This window comes from Capricornis sumatraensis, chromosome 11 (assembly GCF_032405125.1).
Source record: "Capricornis sumatraensis isolate serow.1 chromosome 11, serow.2, whole genome shotgun sequence".
Taxonomy (NCBI): Eukaryota; Metazoa; Chordata; class Mammalia; order Artiodactyla; family Bovidae; genus Capricornis; species Capricornis sumatraensis.
Window position 1 is genome coordinate 73,555,438 of NC_091079.1, and position 15,904 is coordinate 73,571,341.

At 40.0% G+C, this 15,904-nt stretch overlaps 1 pseudogene; it reads right to left on the minus strand.

The window, feature by feature from the left end:
* Positions 1-9,607: 9,607 nt before the first annotated feature.
* Positions 9,608-12,559, minus strand: LOC138088338 (nonsense-mediated mRNA decay factor SMG5 pseudogene; annotated as a pseudogene).
* Positions 12,560-15,904: the final 3,345 nt, after the last annotated feature.

Here is a 15,904-nt window from a genome sequence, read left to right on the forward strand (position 1 = left end):
TCCTTCTCCAGGGATCTTCATGACCTAAGGATCAAACCTGCATCTCCTGCACTGGCAGGCAGGTTCTTTACCACTGAGCTATTAGAGAAACCCTTTAGATGAGTAGAAACAATGTCATCTAAGTGTTTCTTTAAAGGGCTTTACCTGGGTGGTTCTAACTGGCAGGGACTGACTTCATTGGTGCTTATTCTCTAAGTAAGCCAAATGAAGTCCAGTCATTTAATAACAATAATATGCTTTCTTTGCCTCTTAGCTCTTCCACAGAATCAGCAAGATTATTTATACCAAGAATCAGCAGGTTCTCCATGCAGGAGACATCTGTGACATATGTCATGGATTCACAGCAGTGACATCTTCAAGACAACCCCCTGCCTGGCATTTCTCACTCTTCACCTAAGTCTAGACCTGGGGTGTCTGCTGATAATCAGCTGAACATCTGTAGTTTCAAAACTTCTACAAGGGAAAGCAAGGAAATATCACAGAACCCAACAGGAGGCTTTCTCAGGGAGAATGATTTCTATATGTAAAAAATAAAAATAAAAAATTAGCAGAACTATGGCAGTGTATCTGCTGATACAACTGCTACTTTCTGAGAAAATCTCCTGCATTAGCATCTGAGGCTGCCAAGACATATCGAAATGACTCATTTTTAGCAGTCAGAATGAGAATGGGGCTGACTTCTGGGCTTCAAAGAACCAAAACCCACTGTGAGACACAATGCAATATCTACTGTGTTAACAGTTAGCACTGCTCTAGTTTTTCTTGCCCTCACCTCACCCTGATATCATTTAGACTAGAACCTCCCAAATAGAATTTGGAGCCTCCCATCCAAGCTTATTGAAGGGAGGATTTTCCATAGTGAAAATGCTTATTTATTTTCATATGTGAAAACATCAAATATCTCCTATGAGAAAAACCTGTTTGCATCTTAAAAAATAATTTATTCTTTGTTTATATGACCACTTCTTTATCCATTCATCTGTCAGTGGACATCGAGGTTTCTTCCATGTTCTGGCTATTGTAAACAGTAGACACAGTGGAGGAAGGAGAGAGTGGGACGAATAGAGAAAGTAGCATTGACATATATACACCATCATGTGTAAAAGAGATAGTTTGTATATTTTCTCTATAGCACGAGAAGCCCAGCCTGGCAGGCTGTGACGACCTAGGGGTGTGTGGGAGGAGGGGCGTGGTGGTGGGGGGGAGGATCAAGAGGGAAGGGATATATGTATAATTATGGCTGATTCACATTTTTGTACAGCAGAAGCCAACACAATACTGCAAAGTGATTTTCCTCTAGTTAAAAGGTAAATTTAAAAAAATAATAATTTATTCTTGTTCTCTTATTCTTTTCTGCTCCATTGCATGGTCTGAGTTACTTTTTCACTCCTCTCAAGCTACCAGTTATTATCAGCTCTCATACAGATAGAATACTCTATCTGGCAGGTTGCAACAAGCAAGGCAAAGAATAAAAGGGCAGTCAGCTATCTGATTTAGACAATTATATTTAGGGTCCAATTAAATTTGTGCTTTCATATGTTGTAGGTTAGTTGCAGATTATAACAATAAGGAAGAAGAATAAAATTGTCAATAAGAAATAAGAAAAAAATTATCAATAAGAAATAAAAAATTATCAATAAGAAATTAAAAAATTATCAATAAGAAATAAGAAAAAGATTTAAAGAGAAATGAGACAAGCGGAAAAAAAAAAAAAAAGCTTAAAATTGGTAATACGACCACTTGGCTATTTATTTCAATCTTCTACAGTCAATAATACAATGAGAATTTTACTTTCAAATTGGCAAGAAAAAAATTGAAATTATCTGAATTGCATGCAATGAAATATGCACACTCATACTCTTAGGAGTAAGTGTTCTTATAGCCTTTTAGGAAGCCAATTTAGTATCATTTTCATTTTTATTTTTTTAAACAATATGAATTTATTTTCTCACAATTCCGGAGTCTAAAAATCTGAGCTCAAAGTGTTGCCGATGTGATTTCTTCTGAAGCCTCTCTCATGACTGGTAGATGGCCGTCTTCTCCTTGTGTCTTCACATTGTCGTCCCTCTACGTCCAGATTTCCTCTTCTTATAAGGACACCAGTCATACTGGATTAGAACCCACCCTAATGATTTCATTTTAACTTAACTTTTTTCTTTTTTTTTTAAATATAAATTTATTTATTTTAATTGGAGCTTAATTACTTTACAATATTGTATCAATTTTCCCATACATCAACATGAATCCTTCACAGGTATACACGTGTTCCCCATCCTGAACCCTCCTCCCACCTCCCTCCCCATACCATCCCTCTGGGTCATCTCAGTGCACCAGCCCCAAGCATCCAGTATCGTGCATCAAGCCTGGACTGGCAATTCATTTCAAATATGATATTATACATGTTTCAATGCCATTCTCCCAAATCATCCCACCCTCTCCCTCTCCCACAGAGTCCAAAAGCCTGTTCTATACATCTGTGTCTCTTTTGCTGCCTTGCATAAGGGTTTATCATTACCATCTTTCTAAATTCCATATATATGCGTTAGTATACTGTATTGGTGTTTTTCCTTCTGACTGACTTCACTCTGTATAATAGGCTCCAGTTTCATCCACCTCATTAGAACTGATTCAAATGTATTATTTTTAATGGCTGAGTAATACTCCATTGTGTTTATGTACCACAGCTTTCTTATCCATTCATCTGCTGATGGACATCTAGGTTGCTTCCATGTCCTGGCTATTATAAACTGCTGCGATGAACATTGGGGTACATGTGTCTCTTTCAGTTCTCGTTTCCTCAGTGTGTATGCCCAGCAGTGGGATTGCTGGGTCATAAGGCAGTTCTATTTCCAGTTTTTTAAGGAATCTCCACACTGTTCTCCAATAGTGGCTGTACTAGTTTGCATTCCCACCAACAGTGTAGGAGGGTTCTCTTTTCTCCACACCCTCGCCAGCATTTATTGCTTGTAGACTTTTGGATCGCAGCCATTCTGACTGGTGTGAAATGGTATCTCACCGTGGTTTTGATTTGCATTTCTCTGATAATGAGTGATGTTGAGCATCTTTTCAGGTGTTTGTTAGCCATCTATATGTCTTCTTTGGAGAAATGTCTATTAAGTTCTTTGGCCCGTTTTTTTTATTGGGTTGTTTATTTTTCTGGAATTGAGCTACAGGAGTTGCTTGTATATTTTTGAGATTAGTTCTTTGTCAGTTGCTTCATTTGCTATTATTTTCTCCCATTCAGAAGGCTGTCTTTTCACCTTGCTTATATTTTCCTTTGTTCTGCAGAAGCTTTTAAGTTTAATTAGGTCCCATTTGTTTATTTTTGCTTTTATTTCCAATATTCTGGGAAGTGGGTCATAGAGGTTCCTGCTGTGATTTATGTCAGAGAGTGTTTTGCCTATGTTCTCCTCTAGGAGTTTTATAGTTTCTGGTCTTTCATTTAGATCTTTAATCCATTTTGAGTTTATTTTTGTGTGTGGTGTTAGAAAGTGATCTAGTTTCATTCTTTTACAAGTGGTTGACCAGTTTTCCCAGCACCACTTGTTAAAGAGATTGTCTTTAATCCATTATATATTCTTGCCTCCTTTGTCAAAGATAAGGTGTCTATAGGTGCGTGGATTTATCTCTGGGCTTTCTATTTTGTTCCATTGATCTATGTTTCTGTCTTTGTGCCAGTACCATATTGTCCTGATGACTGGCTTTGTAGTAGAGCCTGAAGTCAGGCAGGTTGATTCCTCCAGTTCCATTATTCTTTCTCAAGATTGCTTTGGCTATTTGAGGTTTTTTGTATTTACATACAAATTGTGAAATTATTTGTTCTAGCTCTGTGAAAAATACCATTAGTAGCTTGATAGGGATTGCATTGAATATATAAATTGCTTTGGGTAGTATACTCTTTTTCACTATATTGATTCTTCTGATCCATAAACATGGTATATTTCTCCGTCTATTACTGTCCTCTTTGATTTCTTTCACCAGTGTTTTATAGTTTTCTATATATAGGTCCTTAGTTTCTTTAGGTAGATATACTGCTAAGTATTTTATTCTTTTCGTTGCAATGGTGAATGGAATTGTTTCCTTAATTTCTCTTTCTCATTATTTTCTCATTATTAGTGTATAGGAATGCAAGGGATTTCTGTGTGTTGATTTTATATCCTGCAACTTTATTATAGCCATTGATTAGCTCTAGTAATTTTCTGGTGGAAATTAGGGTTTTCTATGTAGAGCATCATGTCATCTGCAAACAGTGAAAGTTTTACTTCTTTTCCAATTTTGATTCCTTTTATTTCTTTTTCTGCTCTGATTGCTGTGGCCAAAACTTCCAAAACTATGTTGAATAGTAGTGGTGAAAGTGGGCACCCTTGTCTTGTTCCTGACTTTAGGGGAAATGCTTTCAATTTTTCACCATTGAGGATAATGTTTGCTGTGGGTTTGTCATATATAGTTTTTATTATGTTGAGGTATGATATGTTCCTTCTATTACTGCTTTCTGGAGAGTTTTTTATCATAAATGGATGTTGAATTTTGTCAAAGGCTTTCTCTGCATCTATTGAAATAATCATATGGCTTTTTATTTTTCAAATTGTTAATGTGGTGTATTACATTGATTGATTTGTGGATATCGAAGAATCCTTGCATCCCTGGGATAAAGCCCACTTGGTCATGGTGTATGATCTTTTTAATGTGTTGTTGGATTCTGATTGCTAGAATTTTGTTAAGGATTTTTGCATCTATGTTCATCACTGATGTTGGCCTGTAGTTTTCTTTTTTTGTGGCATCTTTGTCAGGTTTTGGTATTAGGGTGATTGTGGCCTCATAAAATGAGTTTGGAAGTTTACCTTCCTCTGCAATTTTCTGGAAGAGTTTGAGTAGGATAGGTGTTAGTTCTTCACTAAATTTTTGGTAGAATTCAGCTGTGAAGCCATCTGGACCTGGGCTTTTGTTTGCTGTAAGATTTCTGATTACAGTTTCAATTTCCATGCTTGTGATGGGTCTGTTAAGATTTTCTATTTCTACCTGGTTCAGTTTTGGAAAGTTGTACTTTTCTAAGAATTTGTCCATTTCTTCCACCTTTCTTCTGTCTCCATTTTCATTTATAATTTTATTGATTTGATTTTTCTCCCTTTGTTTCTTGATGAGTCTGGCTAATGGTTTGTCAATTTTATTTATCCTTTCAAAGAACCAGCTTTTGGCTTTGTCGATTTTTGCTATGGTCTCTTTTGTTTATTTTGCATTTATTTCTGCCCTAATTTTTAAGATTTCTTTCCTTCTACTAACCCTGGGGTTCTTCATGTCTTCCTTTTCTAGTTGCTTTAGGTGTAGAGTTAGGTTATTTATTTGACTTTTTTCTTGTTTCTTGAGTTATGCCTGTATTGCTATGAAGTTTCCCCTTAGCACTGCTTTTACAGTGTCCCACAGGTTTTGGGTTGTTGTGTTTTCATTTTCATTCATTTCTATGCATATTTTGATTTCTTTTTTGATTTATTCTGTGATTTGTTGGTTATTCAGCAGTGTGTTGTTCAGCCTCCATATGTTGGAATTTTTAGCTGTTTTTCTCCTGTAATTGAGATCTAATCTTACTGCTGCTGCTGCTGCTGCTGCTGCTAAGTCACTTCAGTTGTGTCCAACTCTGTGCGATCCCATAGACAGCAGCCCCATCCCTAGGATTCTCCAGGCTAGAACACTGGAGTGGGTTGCCATTTCCTTTTCCAATGCATGAAAGTGAAAAGTGAAAGTGAAGTCGCTCAGTCGTGTACGACTCTTGTTGACCCCATGGACTGCAGCCCACCAGGCTCCTCTGTCCATGGGATTTTTCCAGGCAAGAGTACTTACTGCATTGTGGTCAGAAAAGATGCTTTGAATGATTTCCATTTTTTTTAATTTACCAAGGCTAGATTTATGCCCCATGATATGATCTATCCTGGAGAAAGTTCCATGTGCACTTGAGAAAAAGGTGAAATGAATTGTTTGGGGATGGAATGTCCTATAGATATCAATTAGGTCTAACTGGTCTATTGTATCATTTAAAGTTTGTGTTTCCTTGTTAATTTTCTCTTTAGTTGATCTATCCATAGGTGTGAGTGGGGTATTAAAGTCTCCCACTATTGTGTTATTGTTAATTTCTGCTTTCATACTTGTTAGCATTTGTCTTACATATTGTGTTGCTTCTATGTTGGGTGCATATATATTTATAATTGTTATATCTTCTTCTTGGATTGATCCTTTGATCATTATGTAATGTCCTTCTTTGTCTCTTTTCACAGCCTTTGTTTTAAAGTCTCTTTTATCTGATATGAGTATTGCTACTCCTGCTTTCTTTTGGTCTCTATTTTCATGGAATATCTTTTTCTAGCCCTTCACTTTCAGTCTGTATGTGTCCCCTGTTTTGAGGTGGATCTCTTGTAGACAACATATATAGGGGTCTTATTTTTTTATCCATTCAGCCAGTCTTTGTCTTTTGGTTGGGGCATTCAACCCATTTATGTTTAAGGCAATTATTGATAAGTATGATCCCGTTGCCATTTACTTTATTGTTTTGGGTTTGAGTTTATACACCCTTTTTGTGTTTCCTGTCTAGAGAATATCCTTTAGCATTTGTTGGAGAGCTGGTTTGGTGGTGCTGAATTCTCTTAGCTTTTGCTTGTCTGTAAAACTTTTGATTTCTCCTTCATATTTGAATGAGATCCTTGCTGGGTACAGTAATCTGGGCTGTAGATTATTTTCTTTCATCACTTTAAGTATGTCTTGCTATTCCTTCCTGGCCTGAAGAGTTTCTATTGAAAGATCAGCTGTTATCCTTATGGGAATCCTCTTGTGTGTTATTTGTTGTTGTTTTTTTCCCCCTTGCTGCTTTTAATATTTGTTCTTTGTGTTTGATCTTTGTTAATTTGATTAATATGTGTCTTGGGGTGTTTCACCTTGGGTTTATCCTGTTTGGGACTCTCTGGGTTTCTTGGACTTGGGTGATTATTTCCTTCCCCATTTTAGGGAAGTTTTCAACTATTATCTCCTCAAGTATTTTCTCATGGTCTTTCTTTTTGTCTTCTTCTGGGAATCCTATGATTCAAATGTTGGGGCATTTAACACTGTCCTGGAGGTCTCTGAGACTGTCCTCATTTAGTATCGTTTTTAGAATCATTAAGGGCCCTGATGCATTCTGACCCTTTGCCTCAGCAATTCTACTTCTAGGAATTTGCTCTAATAATCAAAAGCACATACAAAAATTTATTTATATTATTTATAATGAAAAAATGAAGAAAAAAATATATGAAAACAGGACAATGGTTATGCAAATTATGGAATATGCATAACACGGTCACTTTTAAAAATCATCTTTAAAAAATGATTATTATGAAAACTATCATAATGTATTTGGTGGAAAATGTGGCTATGAAACCATGTTAAATGTTTATTCCTCTCCTGGAAATAAATTCCTCTGTGGAAAGCCATTTGTCAATATTTCATAAAAAGTTATATTTACATGCATATGTACATATACATATATGGCTTCCCAGGTGGCACTAGTGGTAAAGAAATCACATGCCAGTGCAGGAGACATAAGAGACTTGGGTTCGATCCCTGGGTTGGAAAGATCCTCTGGAGAAGAACATGGCAACCCACTCTAGTATTCTTGCCTGGAGAATCCCATAAGTCAGACATGACAGACACTTACATATACATATATATAAACACATAAATATATGTAAACTTATGTACATATATATATATATATTTATAGTTTTTAACTCAGTAAATCAATTTCTGTTCACCTATCCTAAGGAATTAATCCTAGCAGATACAGAGACCTCTGTGTGTGTGCATGTGCACTCAGGCATGATTATTAATAATTTAATGCTAAAATATTAGAAAAAAAGGTTAACGCTTAGGCAAACAATAACAAGAAGGTGTTATTAAAGGGGCAATGAAGATAATGCAATAATATAAGAAGTGCCTGTAATTTGAAGAAACGGAAGTTAAAAAGATTTGTATGTACACACTGCTATGTTTAAAACAGATAACCACCAAGGATCTACTGTACAGCTCATGGCACTCCGCTCAATGTTATGTGGCAGCCTGGATGGGAGGGGGAGTTTGGGGAAGAATGGATAAGTCCCTTTGCTGTTCACCTGAAACTATTACTACAATGCTTGTTAATCAGCTATATCTCAACACAAAATTAAAATTTTAATAATAATAAAGCAATAAAGATATCCACCACTAACATTTTTAAAAAATAAAAATGTGTTTATACAATATAATTATAACTAAGAAAAACATGTATGCAGAGGAAGAATGACAAGTTATAAATAAACTGAAAACAAAATGCTAATATTAGGGTATATCAACCTTTGGGTTTTTCTAAGATTTTCTTCCGTGTATTGCAATTTTTCTAATAAATACAATAAAATACATTAAAAAGAATGTAAAGGGGGAAGTGACAGAAGTTTAACTGAAATACAAAGGCTTAGCTTAGGACAACTGAGAAATCAGAACCCATGAGTCAGGAAAAAGCTCAGAAGGTAATTTCTCTGCTTCTGAGGGGAGAAATTAGACCTGAGGTTGACTCAGGGAGGAATATATCCAGACAGAGAATGATTCAGATTCCTCAAGAACTTAGAATCCTAAAAGAAGATTAAGTTTGGCCTTGAAATATGATGGTTAATCAGGGAAGAACTCTGGGGATGGGAGGAGGGGAGGATATTAATGTTAATACTTGTAATGCATGTCAATCTGAGTGAGTCGGTAGATATTCACTTGTGGCCAGTATTCACAGGGTCCACATTCAAACTCTGCTAATGGAGGAAAAGAGCTACTCTCCAGAGTATACATCGTAGCATGTTGACAAGTGGTCCCCAAAGAATCTGAGGGCCAGGAAAAAAGCAAGAGACAATGTCATGGTAGCCAAATTAGAGACTTTACCAATACTGTACCACTAAATAGTACCTACTCCCAGATAATCAGAAGTGGAACCAGATCAGCTGATCCTTGGGGCTATTGCTGTCATATTAGAGGGAGCAAATGAAATCCTACCATAGTGTCCTGGGCTACTGACCTAGTCCTAGCCAGAAGGGAAAAACCTGAATGGAGCATAAAAGACAGTGAAGAAGTAACCAGGAATTGCAATAAAACCCTTCACTCCAATCAGAATTTTAACTTTCCATTTATTGAGCTTTCACAGATGGCAAAGCCTACCTTACATAATAGGCATGATCCATCACAATAAAATCGCATTAAAAAGTTTCATGTCACAAAACAGAGCAAAGGGGAAAAAAAAAAAAGCAAAACAAATTACAGTTCCACCAGCTGAGTAGGGACTGAGAAATGCCTCCTTAAGTTTCTGCTTTACCATAAAAACACCAAATACTGAGTTAGTTTAACCTAGAGATATTTTTCATACAGAGAATGTGATATCAAGTCAAGACAACAAAGAAGGAAATATGAAGGCCTCTGGGAGATGGTCCACTGAGACTCTACCCATAGGTAGGTAGGTACAGATATGAGTTTACACAATGGCTACCTTTAACATTAGGTGTGAACAAGAGAGGTGAACAGACTGAACTTGATGTGTAAGTGCTAAGGGAGGAAGTAGGGAGATACGACCATGTCAGCTGACCATCTTCCACTTCCTGTAGAAGCGCAGGACATTCTTGACTTCCACACCAGCTTCAGTTGCCATCCCCAGCACCAGCTGCAGGGGGTATGAGAGATTCCTAGGGTTGTCTAAACAGATGCCCGTGAGGATGGTCATCATAGTCCTGTGGTCAGGGGCCCCCAGCCAGGATGAGTCCAGCAGACCTCTGCAGAAGTCAAGCATGTTATAGAGGTCCCAGGCATCAGAGTCTGGCCTGGTCATTCTGGGTCTCATCAACGTCACAGACACACAGGACTGACAGAGAAGGTACTGGTTCCCTCTCTTCAGCTCCCCCTCTAGGAAGGTGATGGCTGCTGAAGCCCGCTTGTCCTCCCTTCTCAGGATATACAATATGTCCACCACGATGTTGGGTACGATGAGGAGAAACTGACCACTGGTGGCAAGCTGCCGGATGACTGGCAGGTGCTCACAGAGGGCCCGGGGGTCAGGGAACAGGTAAGGGGTCAAAGCTGACTGAATCTGGATGTGCCTGAGAGTCTTCTCCAGCAGTACCACTTCACGTTGAAGCCACAGTTGTACTATGTCTTTGAAAAATCTGATCCTGGAAGTTTTCTCTAGCAACTGCTGAGATGGGTTGTCTGGTCCTTCAAACCCAGTGCTCACAAAGACCCCTGAATGAGAGTCATACTTCAGGAACTGTCCAGGGAGTGTCGTGGCGAAGTGGCCAAAGCTTCTGAGGAAACAGACGCGCACAGCAGCTTCATCTTGGGAGCTGAGTGGAGGTGGGTCCTGCTCCAAGCCTGCTCTCTCCTGGGAAGCCTGCTGCAGCCAGTGCTGGCCCAGGACAATGTCCTCTGGGAGCTGCAGGAACTGGGGAAGGTGTGGGCCCTTGCAGCTCTGCAGTAGCTCATGGAGATGGTGGGACAGGCCCAGGCCTGGCTCCTGAAGGTCTCGCACAGAGGGCAGCAGGTTCAGCAGCATGGACAGGTGGTCCCACAGGCTAAACAGGCTCCACCAATGTGCGGTGAGGAGACTGCAGTTGGCGCGGAGCCAGCCCAGTATCACCTTGACCGTGGGCAGCAGCCCCTCTGCAGAGAGGACCTGCAGTTTCTTCTGAATGGTCTGGAGATTGCTGCAGGGTTGGCTGATGGGGGTGTTCTGCCCCAAGTTGCAGTCAGCAGGAGGCTCTGTCTCAAGACAACTGCTCACACCATCCTCTGTGACAGATGCTTTGCTGGAGGCAGGACTAGGAGGCGTCAGGAAACTGTGGCTGAAGACAGGAGCCAAGTGAAAGCCATGTTTGCCTGGAAGCTTGTGGCTCGATGGGGCTGACAGGTTAGCAGAACTGGTTGTTTTTAAGAGACCTAGGAGATGACTGGAAGGTTGACACGTCTTCAGCTTATCCCTGGGAGGGGAAATTCTATCTTTGGATTTGGCTCCACCCTCCTGCATTGCTTGTGGATTCAGGGAGCCACTTTCCTCATCATCAGTTGTGTCTGAATAAGTGGTTTCACTGCTGAGTTCTGAGCTGACCTGTGAGCATAAGGATGTGTTTTCATCTTCATCTGTCTCATCCCAGTCACAGCAACAATGAAAACTGGCTTCTGGGTTGTCACCCTCACTGGAAACGTGAGATGACCTGTGGGTTTTCTGAGATTTGCTGCGGCGGGGCTCAGGGGAGGGGGCTAGAGCATCTTGTTGCCCCTCCCCAGCCTCCATCTTCTGTTGGTTTTCCTTGTCCCTGGGGACGTCCACCTCTGGGAAGATGTTGCCTTTCTGGAGCTCAGCCTGGAGGCGAGTTGTCACGTGTTGAATTAAATGGGAGAAAAGGGTCAAGGTGAAGGTGACCGCTGTCCTGTGCTGCTTGGAGCCCGCTGTCCTCAGGCTGTGCACACTCATGAGGCAGAGGACCACCATGTGGAAGATGAGGAGGTCGGGGAGGAACTGGTAGCCTCTTGCGGGCTTCCTCTCTCTGGAGGCCTGGCTCTGGTCAGATGGGCAGGGCCGATAGGAAAGACAGAGACGGAAGTCTTCCAGAACCAGCTGACACAAGGCCATGAGCCTGGTGGCTCTGAATTTCCTCTTAGGCTGCAAGAGACTCTGAAGGTAGAGGAAGCTAACCAGTAACCTTTTGTTATCCCAACACTGCCTCTGGCTGGGAGAGAGCTTCTTCCCCTGGTACCTCTTCAGCCGGCTGTATCTTTTTCCCGCATGATGGTAGAGTCGTTTGAGGTTCCAAGACGCCCCTTTAAAAGGCACTTCCGAGTGGAGGCAGCGCTGGTAGAAGTATGTGGCTTCCACACCATAGTACTTGCTCCCCGTGAGAGCTCCCAGCTGGTTGAAGGGCATGCCCATGTGTGGTGCCACTGACAGGGCTCCATAATAACACCTCTCTGCCAGGTCCGTGGTGTGCAGGGCCAGGAACTCATTCTGAAAGCGGAACAGGTCTCCCAGGTACAGCAGGCAGCGGTGACAGGCCATCCGCGCCCAGTCCACCTCTTCCTCTGACGCAGGCCCTGCTCTTTTGCAGCCGATGAAGCGGATGGCACTGTGAGGCCAGTCGATGTAGCTCCACAAGCCCAGCTGGTAGTGCTCCTGCAGGAACAGGAAAAGGTGTTCATAGAACCTGAGGCCACCCTTCAGATGCGCCCGCAGGGGGCCTTCCCACTGTTCCTCGGAGGAGTCCGTGTTTTTTCTGTCGGGCTTCAGCAGCAGCAGAGCCACGTCGGAGTACGTTTTCCTCCAGAGCAGCTCTTCTGCTTTCCTCCCATAATCCACTGGGTGCAGGAACATGAGTTTAATGCAGACTTGCTGGACCATATCCCTGAGGGCCAGGACATGAGGCTTGAAAAGCTCTTCGTGGGCATTTCCTTTTAGAAGGAAATGGTCGAGACGCTGAGCTGCCCTGCAAACATCCTGGTAGAGGAGTCTGGCCTTCAGGGCTTCTACCCGGCTGCTCTCCATAGGGCTGGACTCTTCCCACGACACTGATTTGTGTCTTCTGAGAAAAAGACAAAAACTATATATTAGTACTCACTCACAGAGTCAGGAGGAGAAGGGGATGACAGAGGACAAGATGGTTGGATGGCATCATCAACTCACTGAATACAAGTTTGAGGAAGCTCCGGGAGACGGTAAAGTAGAGGTAATCCTGGAGTGCTGCAGTCCACAGGGTCGCAAAGAGTCAGACATGACTGAGCGACTGAACAACAACAGGGAGACTGAGGATAATAACAATAATAGTCACAATGGGGATGTATAAGGTCCTTTGTATGAAGAAGGCCACACCTTCAGATCTCAGTTTAAATACTACTGTGTCTAAACTTCAGTTAGATGCCTCTCCTCCCCAGAGAAACTGGGTTTCTGGGACTCAACTGGTTGTGAATTTTTCTTGACTGTGTTTCTCCTACCATAGCACATCCATTATAATTATCTATAATTCTTGCTTCCACATTGGATCACAAAGTTCTCTCAGAGAAAGGGTGAAATTAATTTACCATTTGGTTCTTAGTACCAAACAATACCTAGTTCAAGAGGATGCTCAGTAAAAAACAGTAAGTAAATGAAGGCTATTTCAAAAGTCAGTTCCTCAATTATCCATTTCCAATTCAATGATTATAATGTATCAGAGCACTCCATTATACTATTTAAAATACATGCCTGAGTGAAATAAAATATAATATAATCTCCATAACTGAAATAAAAAATTTTAAATCCCATATCAAAATTAAATTTAGTTAAAATTAATTTAAATATTGAGATAATAAATGTTATCATTTTTATAATATAAATTTATAATCAAGGTTGTGGATTTTTTTTTTGGAGAATTCAACCTAGATTCTACTTAGTGAAAGTATTTGTAGTATACATATATTTAAATAGATTAATACTTAAATATGTTAAATAATATTCAATGCAAAAAATTGTAAAATTCCTTATCTCTCAGCAGAATTTGCTTTTAGACTCTCAGGATGCAGAAGAGAAATATATCTTATGATACAAACAGAGTTCATATAATAGAAAATACAAAGAGCAAACACAAAACAGAAAATGTCCTGCTTTCTCATACTAAAGAAAAAGCAATTTAAAACAAACTACAAACAATAATTTAATTACATCAAAGGAGTAAAGATTTTTGTAAATTATAATACATGATGTTCAAAGTCATGGTGAAACTTATACAGACTTTACACAGCTGGAAGCATTAAAAGCTTTGAAAATACTTTTAAGTTTGTAAAACCATTTATGTTTGTATTCTTTAACCAGCAACTTTATTCATAGGAATGATGCCTAAGGAAATTCAACAAAAGCAAAAAGCATATTAATAAGAGGTCTGTTCCAAATGTATATCTAATAAAGGAAAGGAAGAAGGAAGAAAGGGAGAGAGGAGAGAAAAGGAAGGGATGGCGGGAGGATGGAATTAAAATTAACCAAAATAGTCTGTCATCAATGAATTGCTCATACATGTCTATATATATGACAGAAAGTCATTGTGTCCATTAATATAATAATTATAGATTTATAAAAATAATTACTTGGAAAAAGTGGAATGTGAAATAATATACAAAGTGGAAAATTACATCTTCCTGAACTATAATGTATAAATATTAAGAGATTCATGTGATAATGACTGGGGTTTTTTCCCTCAAAGTTCCTTAATACTGGTATAATCAGTCATTCTAATGCAACTTCTTAGTTGGTACAATTTATGAATCTACACTTTTGTATGACTAGAATTTTTTAAAAGTAAAAAAAAAAGTAATTAAGCAAATACTTTAAAACTTTGATTCAGTAACCAGAATAAATATCATTTAAATGTCAAAAACATAAGACTCATTGAACACACAGAGTATACAAGAGCCAGAACAGCATACAAAATACCTATGATCTGTTGGTTAGTAGGATGTGAAATTTTGGGAGAAAGAAGGATGCAGGCAGAGTAAGAGAAGGAATTTGGGCAGGAGAACAAGGAAGCAGCCAAAATAGAGAAATTTTACGAGCAGTCGCTAGAATTTTCAAATCTTCAAAGCAAAATCTCCATCAACCAACACGAGCCTTTTCCTGGAATGGTACATAATGGTTAGCCCAGCCTTTCTCAGTCTTGAGAAAGCTGAGTGAAGGGAGAAGTTACTGAGAAAACACCTGGAGGAGAAAGATCTAGGTTAGATTCAAAGACACACACGCACACTTTTTCTAAAGGAAATTTCACTCCCAATCAAGTCTAAGGAGTTTCCCAGGAGGCTCAGTGGTAAAGAACCTATCTGCCAATGTAGGAGACGTAAGGTAATTGGTTTCAGTTCCTGGGTTGGGAAGGTCCCCTGGAGAAGAAAATAGCAAACCACTGCAGTATTTTTGCCTGGGAAGTTTTGAGGACAGAGGAGCCTGGTGGGCTACACCCCACTGGGTCTCAAAAGAATGACATGACTTAACAACGAAACAATAACATCAAGCCTAAGAGTCAGAAGCCAGACAGCTCAAGATAGGGAGAGAAAAAATCTAAGTCTTCAAATTTATTATACTATTTTGGAAGACATGGATTCGATTTGAAAGGCAGCTACCAATAGGAATGGACTAAAGTCATATTTACTGGCCTCTTCTCCTTTCCTCTTAACCTCTAACTACACCTATTGACCTCAGATGACAACAACCCCCAGAAACCCTCCTAGGATGACTGTGGGAAACCTGTTGTCCCAAGACAATAGGCCTACATCAACCAGGATTGGACAAAGCTCACAAATAGGCTTACAGACATCTCCCAAACTCCCAAGTTTGCCAGCTCTGAAAACAAAGACAGGCATAAATTAAGACAGAAGGATTTTCTCCAAGTTAAACATTTCCAGTCTGAAGAATTCCTAGGAACGATCCATTCTCTCTGAATGAACATAAAAGTCAGCTGGATCCTGGCTGTGTTTTACTCCGACACTAATTTGGTGATGGACAGGGCGGCCTGGCGTGCTGCGATTCATGGGGTCACAAAGAGTCGGGCATGACTGAGCGGCTGAACTGAACTAAGCCACTTACTTACCAGAACTCTGTCTTCCTTGGAGGACATTTGGATACATTTCCCAGCAGGCTTCCTGATATAAGGCAACTCAGCACAGCTGTTCCCAATGAAGCCAGGGAGCAGTCACAGACAATTCTGTGAAGCCTGGACTAAATCTCGTGAAGTCCACAAATGAACAGCATTAAATCCTCTTCTTGAGATGGATGTAAAGGAGACTCTCCTCTGGACCATACATCTGAACTCACCAGTATGTCCCAACCTCTAGAGCATACTCCTGCTCAACCTGCTGGTACCCCAGGCTTGGG